The following is a 23315-nucleotide window of genomic DNA, read 5'->3' on the forward strand; positions in this document are numbered from 1 at the left end:
CTTTGATGGAGTAAGCTGCCACAGAGAGAAGTCCCAGCGTGGAACTGAGAGTGGCCTCTGGCTGAGGGCCCTCAAGAAGCTGAGGCCCTCAGGCCAACAACCCTCAAGGAACTAAATTCTGTCAACAACCACCTGAGTTTGGAAGCAGATCCTTCCCCAGTCAAGCTTCAGATGAGACCCCAGCCCTGACTGACCCATGGATTAAAGCATTATAAGAGAATCTAAAACAGAGGAATCAATTAAACTGTGCTTGGACTCCTGACCCACAGGAACTGTGAAATAATAAATGTGTTGTTTTAAAGTACTAAGTTTGTGGTAATTTGTTATGCAACAATAGATAAGTAATACAACAAAGCATTTGGAACCTTCTATACCTGACATCCTGTGAGCACAACAATACTCTCCTTATGATATCAGCATTACACATGTAACAAAAACCACACTCACACAAGCAGGTCCACATTCACACACACATTGTAAGCTGCTGTTACTGTGCTGGGTTAAGAATTATTCATCTAGCTACAATTCCTAGGGTACTTGTTCTGTATTTAGATTCTCATTTAATCAGAACTCATTTCCAGTCTTCTTACTGCTGATCGTAAACACCAGGCTCACACACACAGGTCCACGTTCACACACACAGGTCCACACTCACACACAAGGTCCACACTCACACACACAGATACACATTCACACACACAGGTCCACACTCACACACATAGGTCCATAGTCACACACAAGGTCCACACACACACATAGGTCCATACTCACACACAAGGTCCACATTCACACACACAGGTCCACACTCACACACAAGGTCCACACTCACACACACAGGTCCACACTCACACACATAGGTCCATACTCACACACAAGGTCCACACTCACACACACAGGTCCACAATCACACACACACAGATCCACATTCACACAATCCACACTCAGATCCACACTCACGATCCACACACACACACAGGTCCACACTCACACACATAGGTCCATACACACAAGGTCCACACTCACACACACAGGTCCACACTCACACACATAGGTCCATACTCACACACAAGGTCCACACTCACACACACAGGTCCACACTCACACATACAGATCCACATTCACACAATCCACACTCACACAGATCCACACTCACGATCCACACTCACACACATAGGTCCACACTCACACACAGGTCCACACTCATACACATTGATCCACATTCACACGATCCACACTCACACATACAGATCTGGCTGATTTTAATTAAGGCTCAACCTGAAATAAAATGGCTCCAGCAGGGAAGAGGATGCTTCTGAGAGATTCTGAGGACAGGAGGCAAGAGACTTTGGTTTATTTGGTATTGTTGGTCCTGACAGGCAGGGTCAAGTAGAAGAATGTGAATGAATGAAGCCTGTGGAAGAATTAGTCTAGCAAGGGAGCCTCATTTCTGTACCAAAACATATGGTCACCTATAACCAGCAGCTAAAGGTATTGGACTTTACATACAGAGTTGCCCAGACCAAGTGTAAGGGCCTCAGTGAGCTGCATGCTAACATTTTGTTGCTTCCCAAGTCTGCTTTTCTGGAATCCTGATGTCCCCTATAAAGAAAACCAACACTGTGGACTGTCTCATTTTAGACATGAAAGGAATGGACCTAAAGTCTGGCTACTGTCTGAGGTGGTGGCTGTCCGAAGGTTCCAGAGTGGTGCCAAGGAAACATGGCTCAGCCGTGTCTCCATAAGGAGAAGGAAGTCCATGCTTCTGCCCACGGGGCCTTCTGGGCTCCTGGTGAGTGGTCACTTCCTGTTCCAGGAGAGTTTGATGCGTGTTGGTGCAGCAGCCAACTCAGGAGCCAGAGGAAGAGGTGAAGACACCCAGAAGATCGGAGCAGGGCTGGGAGTGAGGAGGGCAGAGTTTAATGCTTTTGAATGATGAATTTCTGCCCTGAGAGACCTAGTACGTAGTATTATTTTCTCAGGGGGTAACCCGTCCCCCCAACACCTGCTTTGTCATTAAAGGATGATCCACTTCTGCCAAAGAAGAACTTGAAGGACAGGCATGTAAGGCACATTAAATGACAAAATATAACCTGAGAAACACAGAGAAGCGGGCAAACTCAGTTCATTGAGCCAGGGGGATTTGGATAAACCTCACAGAGAGGGGAATCTCTGGTGGCCCCCTGAAAGCCCCAGCAAAAGGCTGAATTGGGGAAGGGTTAACTCAACCTCCACCTCCCGGGTTCAAGAGATTCTTCTGCCTCAGTCTCCCAAGTAGCTGGGATTACAGGTGTCTGCCACCACGCCCAGCTAATTTTTGAATTTTTAGTAGAGAGGGGGTGTCACCATATTTGGCCAGGTTGGTCTCGAACTCCTGACCTCGTGATCCACCCGCCTCGGCCTCCCGAAGTGCTGGGTTAATGGGCATTTCTTGACGAAGTGATTTAAGCTCTGAAAGTCTGTTGCTCACGGCCCCAGAAGAAGGCCCCTGGAGTCCCAGGTTTGGGACACGGCGAAGTGTCCCTCAGGCAGTCTCCTGGCCTCGGCCCCTGAGCCACGAGGGCAGCTGCCGGGACAGCGCTGGAACCTACGGCTGGGCGGGGAAAGCCCGACACGCGGCCCGGGCCCGGGGACTCGGGGGTTCGGGGGTTCGGGGGCTCGGGCGCGGGCGTGTCTCTGCCCCACGCCGCCCACAGCGGCCGCGCCGGCCCTGGGCGCAGACGAGGGACAGCGCGGAGCCCCCTGGCCCGGCCTTGCCTCTGTGGCGCGGCGGGCGCGCCCGCCTTTGTCCCCCTGGCCCGCACGCCCCGCCGCGCGCCGCCTTCTGCAAGGATCACCCCCGTCGCGGCGCCATACCTGGCCCTTTGTCACCAGCCGCCAAAGAATTCAGAAAATCAAATTTATTTCCCGATTACAGCCGGAGCGCCCTTTTGTGCACTGGGGTCTCTTTAACTGTTGAAATTCCAGCAGACATTGTGCAGCCCTTTATGGCGCAAAATAAAAGCCGCCCCGCTTCTTGCCCCGGCCCCCGCCGCCCCTCCCGGCTCCCCTGACTTCCAAGCCCCTGTGGGAACCGGGAGGGACCTTCTTCTCTCAGTACAAACGCTTACGAGCCCGAAGACATTGGGGCTCGAGTGTCTTGCCAGCTAAAGGGGATAAATCAATGGGCATCTTGAGTTCGGGAGGGTGTATTTCCCTTTTTCTCTGGGAATGAATAGATGAATGGTAACTCCGTTTCTTACCAGCCCAGCGCTGTCCGCAACTCTCCTGGACAAGTCCAATTTCATTCTTTTCAGCACGACTAGCTCCTGTGCGCTGCAGAAGACTCGGGTGATCTGAAAGCGCCTCTCGGGTTGTAAGTAGGTCTTCCGCACCTGCAGATGAAAAAAAAAGATGTTACTATTATTTTCCTCGATTACGTTGACATTGCCTGAAAAGGAATACAAAACATTGCCTTGCAAAGATTTTTTAACCTTCCTTCCTTTCTTCCTTCCTTCCTTCCTTCCTTCCTTCCTTCCTTCCTTCCTTCCTTCCTTTCTTTCTTTCTTTCTTTTTGTGATTCTGCAGGAAAATAAATGTATGTCTTTTATATTTTTGAGAAAACTAAAAAGAGAAAAAAGGCAATCTAGAGTGGGCACAGCTCACAGCATGTATTCCCACACTTTTTGGACACTCATAAAGCAACGAATAAGAGAGACGAATAGGCACAAATCTTCTAACCCATCAATATCAGCTCAATAATAAATGCACCCATGAATACAGTTACAAAGGCCATGATAATTTTTACTCTCATTATAAAATATTTAGCAGCATAACTTGAATTATATAGTCATGGAAGAAAACTGTATTGGAAAAATTAGGTCCATTAATTGTAAATCATACATGCTATAAGGCTTTTGCAAGCTCTTAAGAATAATAACATATATTTTTATTATAGAATAATAATTATTCTTAACAATATATATATTTAGCGCTTAGGAAGGATTTTTTTTCACCATCTCTTTTTTTTCTTTATTGTGAGAATGTAAGATACCACTCAGTCATTCTGTGACTAAAGCAAATGATTATAAATCAATGCCACATTTGCTAATGAACGGTATTCCTCTCTTTATACACATCTGTGTGTCTCCTCACACACAGGCATACATGCACACACATACGCGCACACACACACAAAAGTGCTTGGCCCACTCGGCCTCCCCATAATTTCACAAAAGAGTGACTCTAATGTTTTCTGCCTCGTGGGGAGCCGGTGGGCACGGCAGTGAATTGGATACCTACACCAGAGAAGGCCTGAGAGGCGTAATCAAATAAGGGAACCACTTGAACTGAACTCCCAGCAGGAGCGGGAGGGAGGCCTTGAGAGGTTACACATAGTTTTTATCCAGCCTCGCAGGAGAGCACCAACTTCCTGCTGCTAGAAATTTGTCTGCAAATTTTTTCCTCATTCAGACAGAGAGCTGGGGTCCAGGAAACACCGAGTTGATATGATAACTTGATTAAGTCTGGGGACAGATGACATGGGAGCACCAAGTGGACTCAAAGGAATCTGTGCTCTCCTCTTTAACCTCTCCTTGGGAGCCTACAAATTATATCTATTAATGTATCAGCCTCCCGGCATCACACAAAGACGTTGTCTGCCTAAATGTATGTCAGTCATTTGCAGGGGCCTTTGTGGAATTCCCACCACATTTTCATTTCTCTTCTCTATTTGAAAAAATAAAGTTTAAACTGATAGGCTTGACAAAGGTTCACAGTCCACCTCCTCCCAAATTGCTTTGAAGGTATAAGTCAAGTTCATCAGCAAAAGCGTTCAAAAAAATCCTTGAAATGAGCCTTGGGCAGCTGGGGCATATCCAGGAGAGAGAAAATACAAGGAAGAAGTGTTTGGAAACCACATCCGGTAAAGCATGGATGGAAAAACCAGGGACTTGCCTGGAGAAGAGAAAACACAGAGAGGATTTGGGAGCTGAAGAAGTGCCAATGGGAAGAAGGATGAGAGTTTGCTGTGGGTCTCAGGACAGAGCCCAGGGAGAGACAGGCGTTCACCAAGCGCCAGCAAAGTGCCTGGATGAAAAATGGGCCACGTGCTGGAGCCGCCCCTGCGGATGTGAGGAAATCAGCAGTGTGGCCACAGCTGCACGAATCACAGCTGCCTCTCCTGATGTCTGATTCAGGAGACAGGCGGCCATTGAGAGGCTAGGAACCTCAGCTCCAAATACTGCGGTTTTTTTTTAATTTGAGGGTTAATTAACAAACAATAAGTTTTGTATCCACCACCCCAGTCAAGATATAGAGCATTTCTACTGACCCTGGAAGTTCCCTAGTGCCCCTTTCCAGCCCATCACATCCCACTCCACCTCCTAGGCAATCAGTGTTCTTTTTTTTAAGAGACAGATTCTCACTCTGTTGCCCAAGCTGAAGTGCAATATCAGGGTCATAGTTCACCGCAACCTGGTATTCCTGGGTTCCAAGTGATCCTCCTGCCTCAGCCTCCCCAGTAGCTAGGACTACAGGTGTGCACCACCACACCACCTAGATTTTTGGTATTTTTTTTGTAGAGATGGAGTCTCTAACTACTGGCCTTAAGCAATCCTTCCACCTCAGCCTTCCAAAGTGCTGGGATTCCAGGCATTAGCCACTGTACCTAGTTGGCAATTGCTGTTCTGATTTCTATCACTCTCAATTAGTTTTGTCTGTTTTTAGAACTACATTTGCATGGGATAATACAGTATGTACTCTTCTGTGTCTAGTTCCTTTTATTTAGATGATGCTATTGAGATTCACCCATGTTGTTTGCTCATTTTTATTGCTGAGTGTATTCTCTAGGAGAGCAAGACGCAGATTGCCCACCCATTCTTCTGCTGATGTGTATTTACGTTGTTTCCAGTTTGAGGGTATTGTGAATACAGCTGCTATGAACAGTCTGATAATATTTTCCATTTCTGAGTCGTAGGATGAGGATATATTCCAAATGCCATTTTAAACAAGACTGCAAAGCAAGAAAAGACTGAGGTCATGAAAGGTGTCATCTTCAGTCAAAACTGGGAAGAGTTTCTGGGACTTGACAGTTTCTAGCTATTGTCCTCACCTTCCCCAGACAGCCCAAGTTGCATCCTTGTTCCTCTCACCAGTGGGCAGAAGGCACATACTGAGACTGATCTAGGGCATCCTGGGAGTCTTCATGAGCAAGAATATCCATCTCAGCAAAATGGGTATTGGCATCCTTCCAGCTTACTCAAAATATGTGTATTCCCATCTACTGAGCTCCCACTGTGTGCTGCGCCTTGTGGGTGCACAAGGAGCCATAGGGCGAGAGAAACAAATTTGATGAGGGCTCTGTCTTTAAAGTGCTTGCAGCCAGGGGCAATGGTTCACGCCTGTAATCCCAACACTTCAAGAGGCTGATGCAGGTGGATTACCTGAGGTCAGGAGTTCGAGACCAGCCTGGCCAACATGGTAAAACCCCATCTCCACTAAAAATACAAAAATTAGCCCAGCGTGTTGGTGCACACCTATGATCCCAGCTACTCGGGAGGCCGAGACAGAAGAATCACTTGAACCCGGGAGGCAGAGGTTGCAGTGAGCAAGACTGTGTCATTGCAATCCAGCCTGGGCGTATGTGCAAGACTCTGTCTCAAAAATAATATAAATAAATAAATAAATAAATAAATAAATAAATAAATAAATAAAATGCTTGCAAGTCTAGAAGGAGAAATTTAATAAGTAATAAAGTATGAAACCGCAAGTCAATCTTCAACAAACACTTGGGAGTCACCTGCTGCGCTGGCTCTGGGCTGATGCTGACGTGGAGGGAGATGGGTAGACAAACACAGACAGAAAGTGAAGCCCACCCCTCTGAATCATGGGAAAAGAGGGAAAAGAGCCTCCCACTCCGGGATAATGAGTTCCGTTTAGGAAAGAGGATATCTGGCCAAGGGAGAGGTTGGATTTAGATTTGGAACAGGCATCCCAAACCCCAGATCTGCTGCATCACCTTGGGACACAGAACCTGTCTCTGCCGGGTGTCCCCATGTGTCCTTATCACCTGACTTCAGGTGGCACTAGGGCTTCCAAGTCAAATCAAAGCCATCAGAACACAGAATGTTGGTGCTGGGAGGCCCTTTAGAGTTCACAGTTCACTCCATCCCAAGTACACATGGGGAAACAGAGTCTCAAGCTAAGGGAAGTTACTGTCGCAAAGTCACAGGGTGAACATGTTTGTCTCTCACTACAATTAATATTCTACTGTGTCAGTCTGTCATTTATTATAAGTTCTTATTACATAATAGAGACCTTTATTTATTCATGATGTTAGCATTGAAGGGATAAGATTAGCACATTCCCTGTAGTCTCAGCAGGTTAATCAGACTTTACCTGTGAGCAGCTGTTGCATTTGGAGAGACACATCTTTAATCCAGAAGTTATCTAAACTTTATGATAAAAACAGTAGATCATGTTATGATAGGGCCTTATGTGATTATGACTCACTCATCTTCTATATCAAGTTGTTTATTTTTCTAAGTGTTAGGCAATGGCACCATCTTGGCTCATTGAAACCTCCATCTCCTGGGTTCAAGCAATTTCTCTTACCTCTGCCTCCTGAGTATCTGGGACTACAGGTGTGAGCCACCACACCTGGCTATTTTTTTTTTAATTTCTTTTTCTTTTCTTTCTTTTTTTTTTTCCTGCCTCAGCCTCTTGAGTAGCTGGGATCACAGGCAGAAACAACCACACTTGGCTATATTTGTTTTTTTAGTAGAGACAGGGCTTTACCATATTGGCCAGGTTGGTCCTGAATTCCTGACCTCAAGTGATCTGCCCACCTCAGCCTCCCAAAGTGTTGGGATTCCAGGTGTGAGCCATCGCCCCTGACCTATCATTTCTCTACTCACAGGTTTGACAAGTGTTTAATCATAGAAAACTGTTTAAACAACTTTATGTTTATTCTGCTTTTTTTCTATGGAATAAAAAACTTCATTACTTTGGACACACCCCTATACCCTATAAAAACACTGATGTATATTATATTACTGCAAAGTGGGAGAAAGTTGTGAATATATTGAATTTCCATACTACCATCCAAATGGATGTTGACAAATTTGTTTAAAAGAAAAAAATGAATTTGGATTTATGCAAATTTGGCAGGAATGCTTTCAAAATTAATTTACAAATTAGAGGGAATAAAAACAGCAATGTTCATGATTCCTGCTTTGTAGTTTTTTAATAGTAATAAAAATTCCAAAACACTCTATACATACACAACATTTTATGTTTTCCAAAACACCTTTATATGCATTCTTTTACAGGAACTCTTGATAAATGGCAATGTATATGCTACCTCCCTTTTGCAGGTTGAGAAGACAGAGGCTTGTCCATGATCACATAGCTAGTGGTCCCCACCCACCATCCCTTCCCCAAAGAGCAGTATGGCACCATGTGATAGTCCCACACAGAAACCAAGAAAACTGGAGGAAGGCATTAATATAGTAGCTCTTTTGGTGTTGATTGTAAGATCTGTGCTCACAGAACTGTTTTTAGACATTAGATATTCATTTCTATAGGTCTTCTGTCAGAAACGGTTAGCTACATAATTTGTGGGTTTTATTTGCTGTTTACTGTTTTATTTGCTATTTAATGTCATTCCAGGTGAAGAAAAATTAAAATTTTAAATTATTAGCGTGAGTTTTTGTTTTTGTTTTTGTTTTTGTTTTTTGAGACAGAGTTTCACTCTTGTTACCCAGGCTGGAGTGCAATGGCGCGATCTCGGCTCACCGCAACCTCCGCCTCCTGGGTTCAGGCAATTCTCCTGCCTCAGCCTCCTGAGTAGCTGGGATTACAGGCATGCACCACCATGCCCAGCTAATTTTTCATAGTTTTAGTAGAGACGGGGTTTCACCATGTTGACCAGGATGGTCTCGATCTCTTGACCTCGTGATCCACCCGCCTCGGCCTCCCAAAGTGCTGGGATTATAGGCGTGAGCCATCGTGCCCGGCTAGCGTGAGTTTTACAATTCATCTTTAACTTGTAAAGGGCCGTTTTAAATGCAAATATAAGAACATTTAACTCCTATGCAGAATCACCAAAATTGCAGAATTTTTATTTTGTAGCCTATGTGTGTGTGTGTGTGTGTGTGTGTGTGTGTGTACATTCTTTTCAGAACAGTGAAAGTGCTGTACAAAACTGACCCTGCTGTTTTTATTTCTCTTGGTAATACACACACATTTCTCAACCCTCTGTACCTTTGGCTTACGTTGAGGCTAACAGAAAGGACAAGGAGCTATGTATCGTCCTAGCTCTCTGTTTCCTTCTCTTGTCATTTTCTTATTTTATTTATTTATTTATTTATTTATTTATTTATTTATTTATTTTGAGACGAAGCTTCGCTCTTGTTGCCCAGGCTGGAGTGCAGTGGCACGATCTCAGCTTACCGCAACCTCCACCTCTCAGGTTCAAGCAATTCTCCTGCCTCAGCTTCTCAAGTAGCTGGGATTACAGGCATGTGTCACCACGCATGGCTAATTTTGTATCTTTAGTAGAGACGGGGTTTCTCCATGTTAGTCAGGCTGGTCTCAAACTCCCGATCTCAGGTGATCTGCCTGCCTTGGCCTCCCAAAGTGCTGGGATTACAGATGTGAGCCACCATGCCTGGTCTCTCTTGGCATTTTCAATGGATCTGTTTTGCTAACATAGGGACATTAGGTGACTAAGAAAGGATATGATGGGATTCTTTGATCAATTGTGCTTCTTAGACTGCCACTGTCTTTTTTTATTATTATTAATTTTCATTCTTTTGCTCTGGTTTGCAAGGAGTGCCTGGTTTCTCAGGGCCATCACTGCTGGCTTACTCAGCTGTGGGCAGAGCATGCTTACCTCCCTGAGTCTTGAGGAACTCTTGGGCATCTGGGGCCCACTGGACTCCTGTACTTCTGGGCATGGATCAAGCTCTGCATGAATGGCATAGCAAGGAATTGCAGCTGCGTGGCTCTCCTCTGCACCACTGTCTCATTGAGCTTCACTCACAAAACGAAGTTCAAAGACGAAATGATCAAGAATGTCAAGACAGTGACAGAAGAGTATTAAGCCAAGCACGTGACATTTCTCAGCACAGAGTCCTCAGTAACAGAACTTCATGGACACATGCCAAAGTCAGCCATGAGTATTCCTAATCTAGAGGCTTCCAGAGTACTGATGTGGCTGGGGGGGTGGCTCACGTCTGTAATCCCAACACTTTGGGAGGCCGAGGCAGGCGGATCACCTGAGGTCAGGAGTTCAAGACCAGCCTGGCCAACATGGTGAAACCCCATCTCTACTAAAAATGTAAAAATTAGCTGGGTGTGGTGGCAGGTCCCTGTAATCCCAGCTACTTGGGAGGCAGAAGCAGAGAGAATTGCTTAAAACCCTAGAGGCGGAGGTTGCAGTGAGCTGAGATGACACCACTGCATTCCAGCCTGGGCGATAGAGCGAGACTCCTTCTCAAAAAAAAAAAAAAAAAAAAAATGAGTACAGATGTATGTCTCAGACCTGAACTGTGGCTGAACTTCTAGATAAATTCCAGGGTGGAGCACCTTCCTCACAACATCTCTAAAATTGATGGGACTCAGTGAAGCGTAACCCCAGAGGGAAGATGGAACTCTCAGTACTGCCCCACCTGAGAGCCATGTCCCTATAGCTCGGTGACTTGAGGATGAGGAAGGAATGGGGGAGAGTAGAAATCAGCCGGGCACAGCCAGAGCACAGTGGAAGAAGTCTTGTCAAGAAAATGCTACTATGATCAGAAATTAAAGGGGGAATCCAAAATGTTATTATCACCTAGCGATGTTCTTCTTTACCCACAAAATAATGCTTTAAAGAAACTCATTGTTGAAAATATCTCTTTCAAATACACATTTAATACAACCCCTGGAATAACTGCTGTGTAATAGAAAGAGTCAAGGAAATCTAACTTCCAGTTAAGTTCGGATTCCTTCTTGATGCATCTATTCATCCATCCATCATCCATCCATCCATCCATCATCCATCCATCCATTCATCATCCATCCATCCATCTTCCATCCATCCATCCATTATTGGTCCATCCATCCATCACCTATCCATCCATCCATCCATCATCCATCCATCCATCCATTATCTGTCCATCCATCCATCATTCATCCATTCATCCATCATCCATCCATCCATCCATTCATCATCCACTCATCCATCCATTCATCCATCCATCCATCCATCATCTATCCATCCATCCATCATCTGTCCATCCATCCATCAGATGACTCTGGGCAGGTCACCTAACTTCTCTGAGCCTCAATTCTCTCATCTGTAAAATGGGAATAATGATTCCTAATCCAGAGGTAGGGTCCTTGTGAGAATGAAACTACGGAATGCATGTAAAAGTGAGTTGTAAGCTGTAAATCACTGTGCACATGTGAAGGCATGTATATTGCACTGGCACGTTGGTATGCTGTGTACAAACATTATGTATCACACACGGACGCCATCAGGAAATTCCACTCTGGGGCAGAGTGATTTACAAAGCCTGTTCAGAAGTGGAGTCAATTAAGGTCAGCTTTCTGTGTTGCTAAACAACAGGGGATTCTGGGTTCAGTAACGTTGAAAGGCAGGCCCAACACACCCCTTGAAACTGGGCTTTTGAGAGGGTTCAAAGGAAGGCGAAACAAAAGCCCCTCTTTGTGATGTTTTCACTCTTCCTTCATTGTCCCCTTTCACCCTCCAAGGGCCTTCATGTAAAGAAAGGGGCTGCTAATGTGGCGAGTGGGAGTTTGAAATTGTCCTGGGCCAACAATGTTGGCACATTCTGCAGGGCCTCATTACAGAATCATCTGAAATGCTTGAGAAGTGTTTCCCACTCATTAGCATAAATAGCAGAAAAACTCTTTCACAAACAAAGCAGGTTCCATCTGCCCCAGTATGTCCTCACCTTGACTTCAAATGGCCAGTCCCTCCCCCAGCACAATACAGGGGCGCCGGCCTCCGAGGCCCCAAACACCTCACTTCAGAACAGCATTCAGCGAAATATCAACACGGTAACCTGCATGTTTATTCATTGGCCAGCCCCCTCCTTTTAATGGAGCCCCTTCCCCATTGTGGCCACTTGATTCTTTCACAGACCTAAAAGGGACAGGGAGGGAGAGGCTTCCTTTCGAAGCTGTTGGGACCCTTAGCAACCCACACCTTGTGAGAGGGTCCAATAGGCTAATTAGGTTTGTTCTGCCTTTTTGGCCCAGGCGTATTTTGTCAGGTATTCTGCTGTGAGATTAAAGAGTCATTAATCATCCAGGCCTGACGCTGACAAGGTGGCTTTTACAATGAAGTCCACTTCTCTGGTGCTGGCTGGAGCCGAGGCCGGATCTGTTTTGCATTACATTGCAGAAGAATGTGATGTGGGCTTCTTCCCAGTCAGCCGCACAGGATATCAACCTCCGGGCCCCAGGTTCTTAAGGAGACTGGTGCCAGGGACAGAGATAGCATCTACTTTGAAGGCAAATGATGCTCACAGCAGCTGGGTGGAGTCTGTTGGGTTCCAGAAGGGCAACTCACAGAATAAGTGTAGAGCCTGACAGAGTCAGACCTTAGTCCCCAGGCTTTTTACCGAAGAAAGCCCAGAGGCTTAGAAAGGAAGGATACTTGCCCGAGAACACACAGCAAGCCACTATGAGAGCCAAGATTAAAACAAGGCATCTCACTGCTGTCTGTCCACTACCACATCTGAATCCCAATCTAACCTTTTTATAACCCTTTTCAACATAGTAACTGCTGCAGTTGGCAAATCAGAGGTCCTGCACTAGTCAGAGAAGAATGGAAGTCAATCCCATTTGTCAAGCGCTACAAAAGGCTATGCACTGTGCTATTTTGCATACAATTGATTCCATTTAAATGCCATTTTCATAGGATGACTTGTGAAAGGGCTCAGCCACCATCAGTTCTCACCCAACTCGACAGTTTTCCTCATAAGTAGGCATTATCATCCCTAGTTTTACAGGCAAAGAAGCCAAGACACAGCAAGGTTAAATAACTCATTCACAGCGGATATTCTTTCCTATATCAGAATGCCATTTGAAAAGATGAGTTCTCTAAATCTAAGTGTTCTCATGAACTTTTACTATTACTGATGTAAATCATAAATTTAAAGCTTAGGTCCTGGGCCAGGCACGGCATGCCTGTAATCCCAGTGCTTTGGGAGGCCGAGGCGGGTGGATCACCTGAGGTCAGGAGTTGGAAACCAGCCTGGCCAACATGGCAAAACCCCGTCTCTCTTAAAAAAAAACAACAACAACAACAACAAAAAAAAAAAAAACAGAAAGCTTAGGTCAGTTATCAAAACATCAGATTATCAGAATGAGTGTTTCCTTTTCATCTCAATTTGTGGTAATACCATCTATCTTGCCATCTATCTCTGCTGACGTTTTCTTGCTGTCCTTTCTTCTTTTATTCTTTCATTAATTTAGCAAACATTTATTAAACAACTACGACGCCACATGGGGATGCCCAGATTTTAAAAACATAGCCAGATGCCCTTTTCTTGTGACATTGCTGGAAAATGAGCTCCTCACAAATGAGAGAGTAAACCAAGGAGGAGGAAGACAGCCAGGCGCGGTGGCTCACGCCTGTAATCCCTGCACTTTGGGAGGCTGAGTCGGGCGAAGCACCTGAAGTCAGGAGTTTGAGACCAGACTGACCAACATGGAGAAACCCTGTCTCTACTAAAAAAAGTACAAAATTAACCAGGCATGGTGGTGCACACCTGTAGTCCCAGCTATTTGGGAGGCTGAGGCAGGAAAATCACTTGAACCCAGGAGGGGAAGGTTGCAGTGAGCTGAGATTGCGCCACTGCACTCCAGTCTGGGTGACAAAAGGGAAACTCTGTCAAAAAAAAAAAAAAAAAGAAAAGAAAAGAAGAAAAAGAAGGAGGAGAAGGAGGAAGACAAGGGCTGTGGGAGACAGGAGCTCCAACATAGAAGGATGGTGAAGGCAATCCCCGGACGCTGCAGGGGACTCCAGAGGAAGGCTGTGTGCCCAGTGGGTAGGGAGGGCAGCTGGCCCACACTGCTGCAAGGCAGTGGGACAGGTTTCAGCAGAAAGACAAATTTGATAGGAGACCTGATCATCTAAATCACCACAGAGGAGATTGAGAACTTTGGCAGAGTTCTTTTTTTTTGAGATGGAGTTTCGCTCTTGTTACCCAGTCTGGAGTGAAATGGCGCGATCTCAGCTCACTGCAAACTTCGCCTCCTGGGAGAACTTTGGCAGAGTTTGAACCTTAACTATTACTTTATACAATGAAAACAAAACAAAGGGACTCATACCTGTAATCCCAGCACTTTGAAAGGCCGAGATGGGTGGATCATTTGAGGCCAGGAGTTTGAAATCAGCCTGGCCAACATGGTGAAACCCCGTCTCTACTAAAAATAAAAAAATTAGCCAGGGATGGTGGTGGGTACCTGTAATCCCAGCTACTAGGGAGGCTGAGGCAGGAGAATCACTTGAACCCTGGAGGCAGAGGTTGCAGTGAGCCAAGATGGAGCCACTGCTCTCCAGCCTGGGTGACAGAGCAAGACTTCATCTCAAACAAACAAACAAACAAAAACCAATAATAATGAAAAACAAAACAAATGGACGAACAAGACAGTTACTAACTCCAGGAAAGGAAAAGCAACCACACTGACCTGCAAGGCTCAGTGATAAATTGAATTTATATTTTCATATGTAAACAAAGAATGATGAATAAGCGACATTAACGTATGACAGTACTGGGAGGAAACGGAGTGAAAGAGTGTGTGTGAGGGGAGGCCACCGCACAAGAAGAAAAAGCTAGACGCATCTTTCATGGTGGGAATTCAAGGCTTGGTGCTTAAAACTAAAAAATCGAAACACAGAAACACAAGTATTTTAGGGACAACATTTATGGAACTATTTGACTCTCCAAATTATGTGGATGTGTAACTTTGATAAATACAGAAACTCAGAAAGTTATTGATGAATTTAATTGTTAAAGTAAAACATTGTGCTTGTTGTCTAGGGGTTAACAATGTCCCTGGGAGGCTGTCAGGCCAAACTGGAGCTTACCTGGGATGCTCTGGCACTTCTGTGGGTTGCTGAGAGGTGGAGCAAGAGGTAAGGACGTTCACAGGTGAGGGGAGGGGCGATGTCTTGAGTGGATGCAGCTGTGAAAGGGAGGGGGCATGAGGAATTGGTCTGAGAAACATTGGCAGTCTGGAAGCCAGAAAAGGCGGTAGAACACTGGGGAGATAATCCTAGTACTGTCTATCGAGAGAGACAGGACTCAAAAGTGAGCCTGAATCAGTCCCAGTTTGAACCCCAGCTGCCGTACTTACTAACCACACGATTTAACTACTCTCAGCCTCACTTTCCACATCTATAGAAGAGAAAAGTAATATCTCCCACACAGGATGGTTTTTATGCTTGATTCAGACACACTTATAAAGCCTCTGCTACCAAACGCTTAATGCATCTCAGGCACTGAATAAAACCAGCCCGCAAACACACCATCAGTGGAAGCAACACGGTCAGTAGTATTTCTTGTTTCTTAAAAGTATAAATACTTGTGAAGATCATCTATTTGAGCCTATAGAATGACTCAACATCAGAAAGAAATAAGAACAAAAGTGCATGTAAAGAAAATGGCTTTAATGGACGATTCGACTGCGTCTTCAAAACCTACACGCAGGTGCAAGAAATTTCATTCAGGGATTAGCTGCATAGTAGGATTGACAAGCTGGATACAAGTGTTGAGTTGTTCTGTAGATTTGAGCCTCAGAAACCTACAGGCAACTGACTTTGTTTAATTTTCCCAGGTCCTCATCCCTGAATATCTCTGTCTCTTTCTTTCTCTGTCTGCCTCAGGCCCAGAGGCAATCCTTCTTCTTTCCCCTTTTTCCAAATGTTGCTTCTTCCCTCTCCCTGCTGCTCTTCAATAAAAGCCTCCCTAAACTCCAGTCCTTGCCTCTCTGGTCATTAGTCAATGCACAAATATTAGTCTACACTACTGAGTGTGGTGGCTTACGCCTGCAATCCCAGTACTTTTGTGGGCTGAGGCAGGCAGATCATCTGAGGTGAGGAGTTCGAGACCAGCCTGGCCAATATGGTGAAACCCCGTCTCTACTAAAATACAAAAATTAGCCAGGCATGGTGGCACATGCCTGCAGTCCCAGCTACTCCGGAGGCTGAGGCAGGAGAATTGTTTGAACCCGGGAGGCGGAGGTTGCAGTGAGCTGAGATGGCGCCATTGCACTTCGGCCTGAGCAACAGAGCGAGACTCCGTCTCAAAAAATAAATAAATAAACAAACAAATAAATAGTCCACACCAATATTTGTCCCAAAGACTTAAGAATTTTTTAAAAAGATGTAACGTCTCTATAACAAACAAAAATTGGACTCAGCCTTAGGAAAAATATAATCAGAGGCTGCCTTCCCAGACTTTCAGGGAGTGGGAATGGGTGGGAAGGGAGTTTTACAAAAATCAATATAAATGATATTTACTTGTAGTATTTTGGAGGAGAAGCAGGTGGTAGAGGAAAGGAAAAAATTCACCTGAGCAAGAGAGGCATAATTTAGAAGCTGCCACGTTGTAAGCGGGAATCTCTGAGGAGGATAGTTCATTTTTTGCAGGTTTGACAAGAAGTTAATGGAGAGAAGTCATGACTGGACTTGCACCTGTTTTTCAAGGAGGTTGAAAAATGCTGCCTGCCTCCCCAAGCCCCGTTGCCAGTGGGTGGAAGGTGGGAAGGGCTCTGCAGCACCAGGGGGGACCACTCTGTGCAAAGTCTTTATACATGATCTCTACGCTGGAGGGTAATAATTAATAGTACATCTTATACCATCGCCAACATGGTGCATCCGTGAATCATAGATAATATTTACTGGGCATTTGCCATGTGCCAGGCACTGTATTAAGTATTTTGCAGGCAATCCTTATTAAATTATCACAACAATTCCACAAAGGAATCTCTATGGTGTTCTGATTTACAGATGAGAAAAATGAAGCTGAAAGAGGTGGCCGCTAGCCCAGGTAAAGCTGGGACTCAGACAAATGCAGGTTTTTCCTGACTGTGGAGTCTCACTTCTGTGGCAAATTTTGTTTTGTTTTGTTTTGTTTTGTTTTGTTTTGTTTTGTTTTGTTTTGTTTTGTTTTGTTTGAGACAGAGTCTCACTCTGTCGCTCAGGCTGGAGTCCAGTGGCTCGATCTTGGCTCACTGCAACCTCCACCCCCAGAGTTCAAGCGATTCTCCTGCCTGAGCCTCCTGAGTAGCTGGGATTACAGGTGCCCACCACCACGTTCAGCTAATTTTTGTATTTTTAGTAGAGATGGGGTTTCACCATGTTGGCCAGATTGGTCCTGAACTCCTGACCTCAGGTGATCCACCTGCCTCGGCTTCCCACAGTGCTGGGCTGACAGGCGTGAGCCACCACGCCCAGCTATAATTTTTAACAAGTAGTGATTTGTGTGTGTGTTTCCTGAATTTTCACAAGCTCTCCACAGAGTTAGACAGCAGAGTTACACAGTCCTGCCTTAGGGGTTTCTGTAGGATAGTAAGCAAAATGCTACCGGAAAATTAAATCTCTTGCTGCATTTTGTGAACGCCAAAATGTGGAGATGATGCTGGGTGCCCTAGATGGACCTTTTAAACTAGCCCAGGAAGAGTGATGAGAAATTTCTCACAGCCTACGAGGGGCTCTCTGGAGTTTTGTTCGTGGAGGTGGCAGGGCCTGCCGGGCCTGGCTCCCTGATGCCTTAGGAAGGCCACCAGTAGGAGGGCTCAGGGGTTCTCAGCATCCCCCGGGACCCGTTGTGTCGAGCAGAGGAGAGGACCTCAGTCATGACAGGAATTTAATTCCTCTACCTGGAAGAGGATGGGAGCATAAAGAAGGATTTAAGGTCACTTTAAACAAAAGAAAGTGGTATTTCTCCACAAATAAATTTATGTGCTAAGATATATACCCGCTACAAAGCAGGTAAGTAGGCCGTCCCCCAACCTCTCACTTCTATGTGCTCAGCCTACTGGTAGGAGCTTGGCTGGGTGAGGTCAGGGGATGGGCATAAAAAGTTGATAACGCCCAATTTCACCTTCATCTACTACACAGAAGAAAATGATTCTTCACACTATCAAAAACTTCTCCCCCAACCCCACCCCTGGCCCGGGAGTAATCTGCTGAGCTCCCCTCCTCACTCCAGGAGGATCCACCATGTCATGTTCAAGGAGCCTTAAAATCTGTCAGTGTGTGGGGGAAAAGCATCTGTTCAGCTGCACTGCCAGAGCCCAGCCAGAAACTCTCCCCAAAGCTACCTCATTTCCTTCCCCCAAAGCTTGAACATTTGTAAAAATAAGAAAATAACTTTTTTTAAAAAAATAGGCTTATCAGGCCGGGCACGGTGGCTCACACCTGTCATCCCAACACTCCGGGAGGCCAAGGCAGTTGGATCACCTGAGATCAGGAGTTCGAGACCAGCATGGCCAACATGGTGAAACCCCGTCTCTACTAAAAATACAGTAAATTAGTTGGGTGTGGTGGCACATGTCTGTAGTCCCAGCTACTTGGGAGGCTTAGGCAGGAGAATCACTTGGACTCGAGAGGCAGAGGTTGTAGTGAGCCGAGATCGCACCACGGCACTCCAACCTGAACAACAAGAGCAAAACTCCATCTAAACAAAAAAAAAACAAAAAAAAACAATAGACTTATCTGACCCTGCAATCCCCATAAGACACCCCTTTATACACTCTCATTGCACCTTCCAATTCCGCTTCCTATCACCATTTGAACTGACCTCTTTATTTGCATAATTATTTGCTATTCGTCTCCTATTGTTAGAAGCTCCATGAAGAGAGGGACTAAGCCTTGTTCCTGCTGCATGCCTAGTACGTAGCACAATTTCAGGAACACAGTGCTCAAGTTATACTTCCTGAGTGATTGAATGAACCATGGCCGAATGAGCATGGAACAATCAGAGTTGGCAAAACCTCCGTGATCACACAGCCCAGTGGCCTGAGGAGCCCACGCTTAGTGAGGCTCAACAATCACCTGAGATTCCAGAGAGAGTTGGTGGTCAAGCCCATGCTAAAGCCAAGGACTCCAGACAGATCACTGAGTGACTTCCTTCTTCTATCATTTTCAGTCTCCAGATTCATCACACACAGACCAAGACCAAATTCCCACCTGTTCATAAAACCACCTTGTCCTTCCTTGATGCTCTCCAGCTCACAAGTTTCAGTATTGTCACAAGTCCCTCTTATCTAAGTTTTTGGTGCCTTCTGTCCCCTAGTCTCAGTCTTTCCAATGCCCAAGAAAAGATTATGGCTTTCTCTTCTATTGTAAAGAGTTTCATCTTTTAATATGAGAGTCGAAGTCTTTAAGATTCATCCTCATTCAGCAGATGTTCATTGAATACTCACAGGTACGGACACTGTTCTAGTGCAGAGGGTAAAACAATAAAGATAAACCAGCAAATAAATTAATTTCAGATAATGACAAGTGCTAGGAAGAAAATACAATATGGCAGGCTGGGCGTAGTGGCTCACGCCTGTAATCCAAGCACTTTGGAGACCAAGGCGGGCAGATCACCTGAGGTCAGGAGTTCAAGAAAATAAAATATGGTAAGGAGTTAGCGACTGGGGTGCTATTTTTGATTGGGAGTTAGAGAAGACTTCTCTGAGAAGGCCTCATGTAAGCTGAGACTGAATTGGAAGGCCAGCCTGCAGAGTTCTTGGGGACAGTATTCTAGCAGATGGCCCGGAGGAACTGGCCAGTTTCCCAGAGCAGAGCACAGGAAGCTTGTACGGTCAGTGAGGTGGGCAAATAGCACATCACAGAGGGTTTTGCAGGCTGTAAGGATAACGGGATTTTATTCTTTTTTTTTTTTGAGACAAAGTTTCTCTCTGTTGCCTAGGATAGAATGCAATGGTGTGATCTCGGCTCACTGCAACCTCCGCCTCCCAGGTTCAAGCAATCCTCTTGCCTCAGCCTCCTGAGTAGCTGGGATTACAGGTGCCTGCTACCATACCTGGCTAATTTTTGTATTTTTAGTGGATATAGGGTTTCACCATGTTACCAAGGATGGTCTCGATCTCTTGACCTCGTGATCCGCCCACCTCAGCCTCTCAAAGTGCTGGGATTACAGGCATGAGCCACTGCTCCTGGCCAACAGGATTTTATTCTATGGGTATCAGGGAGCTGCCATTGGATAATTTTAAGTAGGGGAGTGATGTGATCTTTTCACATTTCAAAATGACCACTCTGGCTGCCATGTAGAGAATGGCTCATGAGTGGGGAAGAGAGAGCAGGGAGACAAATCAAGAGGCTGCTGCCTTGGTCCAGTCCAGAGAAGAGTGCTCAGGAGTAGGCAGGGAGCAGGAAAGCAGCGAGGGGTGCCTGGCTGTGGGATGTGTTCTAGAGGTGGAGTTAACGTGTCTTGTTGATGGACTGGATGTGCACTGCGAAGGACAGAGAGGAATCAGATAGGGCATTTTTTGGTATTTTCTTTTGTTTTGTTTTGGTTTTTTGAGATGGAGTTTCGCTCTTGTTGCCCAGGCTGGAATGCAATGGCTCAATCTCGGCTCACTGCAACCTCCGCCTCCCGGGTTCAAGTGATTCTCCTGCCTCAGCCTCCCGAGTAGCTGAGATTACAGGCACGTGCCACCAAGCCTGGCCAATTTTTTATTTTTAGCAGAAATGAGGTTTCTCCACGTTGGTCAGGCTGGTCTTGAGCTCCCAACCTCAGGTTATCCACTTGCCTCAGCCTCCCAAAGTGCTGGGATTACAGGAGTGAGCCACCATGCCTGGCCAACATCCTTATTTTTAAAGCTGCTTAGACTTGGGACTTCTCTTCGTTTGGTGTACTTAGGTTTCCCACATGGCTCACATTTTCCCCTTCAAGCACAAAAACTCCTTTATGCAAACCACCCTCACTTACCCATTCATCCTGCTGTGTGCTAGGCACTCAGTGGAACATGGTGAAGAAACAGACCCGTCTTCATGGGTCAGATAGGCTGGTGTGGAGACAAACATCACACAGGTGGGGAATAAACATGTGATTACCAATTGTGATGTGTGCACCTGGAAGGGAGAGCGTGGTGTGCAATGAGAGAACCGGACAGAAAGACAGCGTTCCCATCTGATCATCTGAGAAGGCGTCTCTGAGGAGGGCACATTTAGACTACAACCTGAGGCCAGGCATGGTGGCTCACACCTGTAATTCCGGCACTTTGGGAGGCTGAGGTGAGTGGATCATCTGAGGTCAGGAATTCTAGATCAGCCTGGCCAAAATGGTGAAACCTCATCTCTAATAAAAATACAAAAATTAGCCAGGCGTGCTGGCATGCGCCTGTAGTCCCAGTTACTCAGGAGGCTGAGACAGGAGAATTGCTTGAACCCAGGGTGGTGAAGGTTGCAGTGAGCCAAGATCTTGCCACGTCACTCCAGCCTGGACGAAAGGGTGAAACTCTGTCTGAAAAATAAATAAATGAATAAATAAATAAACTAAAATAAACTACAACCTGAGAGACAAGAAGGAGCCAAATGGACAAGAGAATGGAAAGCAGCATTTCAACAAGAGGGACAACCAAAAATGCGATGTTTGCTTCCATCTCCTTTTTTTTGAGATAGTCTCACTCTGTCGCCCAGGCTGGATAGAGCACAATGGTGCAATCGCGGCTCACTACAATCTCCACTTCCCGTGTTCAGGTGGTTCTCCTGCCTCAGCCTCCCAAGTAGCTAAGATTACAGGCGCACACCACTAGCCCAGCTAACTTTTTTGTATTTTTAGTAGAGAATAAAAATACAGAAATTCACCATGTTGGTCAGGCCAGTCTCGAACTCCTGACCTTAAATAATCTGCCTGCCTTGGCCTCCCAAAGTTCTGGGATTGCAAGAGTTATCTCCTTCTTAAACAGAGGCTCCTGAGCATCACATATCCTTTTCCAGACAACCTAGTGCAGTCACTATGGATCTTAGTTAGCTGAGAACCCAGGACATGGAAGGGGGTTGTTTGCCACTTTCACTGAGCTCCCAAGGTTGCTATATCCCGAGTGTCTCTCTGCACCAGCACTGACCACCGAGACCCATTATGCGTGAATCATTAACAAAGCTTTAGAGCAATTCTGCCCTCACCCTCAAGAAGACAAAACCAAGAATAAGGGACCCTTTCCCTCAGTTTGTCCAGGCATGCCTTTTTATTGATTAATGTATTTACTCGTTTGTTTGTAAGGCACCTTCAGATTCTCCTTTTTTGGGGAATGAGAATTAATGCTGGAAAATAGCACTCAGGGCTTCCCTTGCACGTCTTCTACTGCCCTCCTTGGTGGCTCATCTGTGGTCAGGAGAACTGTGTTTGGAAGCTCACAGCTGTAATCCCAGCACTTTGGGAGGACAAGGCAGGCAGATCACCTGAGACCAGGAGTTCGAGACCAGCCTAGCCAACATGGTGAAACCCCATCTACTAAAAATACAAAATTTAGCCAGGTGTGGTGGCAGGTGCCTGTAATCCCAGCCGCTCGGGAGGCTGAGGCAGGAGACTATCTTGAACTGGGAGGCGGAGGTTGCAGTGAACCAAGATCTTGCCACCACACTCTAACCTGGGTGACAGAGGGAGGCTCTGTCAAAAAAAAATTAATCACAAAAAGATTTCATCTTGTCTTGGCAAGACATCAACAGGTATAGCAGAGATGTTCACAGACAGAACTGGATTTGAATCACATTTCTTCCTGACCAATTCTTTGACTTTGGGCATACTACTTAATCTCTCTGAGCCTCAGTTTCCCCAGCTGTAAAATAAGGATGATAATATCTACCTTCCAGGAATGAATAGTGATTAATTGTGAACCGCACCTAGTCTGATTGTATAGCGGATACTCAGGAGATGTTGGCTCTCCTCCTTTCAAGGCCTGGCTCCTCAGTGATTACATCTAGCCAGTGAACCTCAGAGAACATTTCAGTTAGGTCTGCAAGCAGTGCTCCAGCTGCTGGAAATCTACCATTAAGTCAGTGATGGCTTCAGGCTGCTCAGATGTGTCAGAAGAAGCTGCACTCAGCTCGTCTTACCTCCTACCTGCCCCATCAAGGCAAGTCAGAGAAGTCAAGGAAAGCTATAGTAACAAAAAGCCTTGACCGTGTGTACAATATTGAGCAGTTCCCGAAGTACCCTCACCCTCCCCAACATAGAAACTAACATTATTACTGTTCCCATTACAAAGGGGATGAGGAAATTGAGCTTTATAGGAGACATGATATACTCAACGTCTCAGAAGTAAGTTTCAGAACCAAGTCTCAATGTCAATTGTTGTTTTTT

At 45.7% G+C, this 23315-nt stretch overlaps 1 long non-coding RNA gene across 2 annotated transcripts in view; it reads right to left on the reverse strand.

The window, feature by feature from the left end:
• Positions 1–1247: 1247 nt before the first annotated feature.
• LOC108293281 overlaps positions 1248–23315 on the reverse strand; it is a 48312-nt gene continuing 26244 nt past the window's right edge. Inside the window, exons 1-3 of one of the 2 annotated variants that reach the window (XR_001820623.1) lie at positions 4760–4814; positions 3240–3371; positions 1248–1894 (exon numbers count right to left, since the gene is read on the reverse strand). This is a non-coding gene — a long non-coding RNA (uncharacterized LOC108293281). Of the gene's footprint in view, positions 1895–3239; positions 3372–4759; positions 4815–23315 lie in introns of those variants that run through there. The other variant, XR_001820622.2, reaches the window with a different exon arrangement.

Source organism: Cebus imitator, unplaced genomic scaffold, assembly GCF_001604975.1.
Source record: "Cebus imitator isolate Cc_AM_T3 unplaced genomic scaffold, Cebus_imitator-1.0 Scaffold529, whole genome shotgun sequence".
Classification (NCBI taxonomy): Eukaryota; Metazoa; Chordata; class Mammalia; order Primates; family Cebidae; genus Cebus; species Cebus imitator.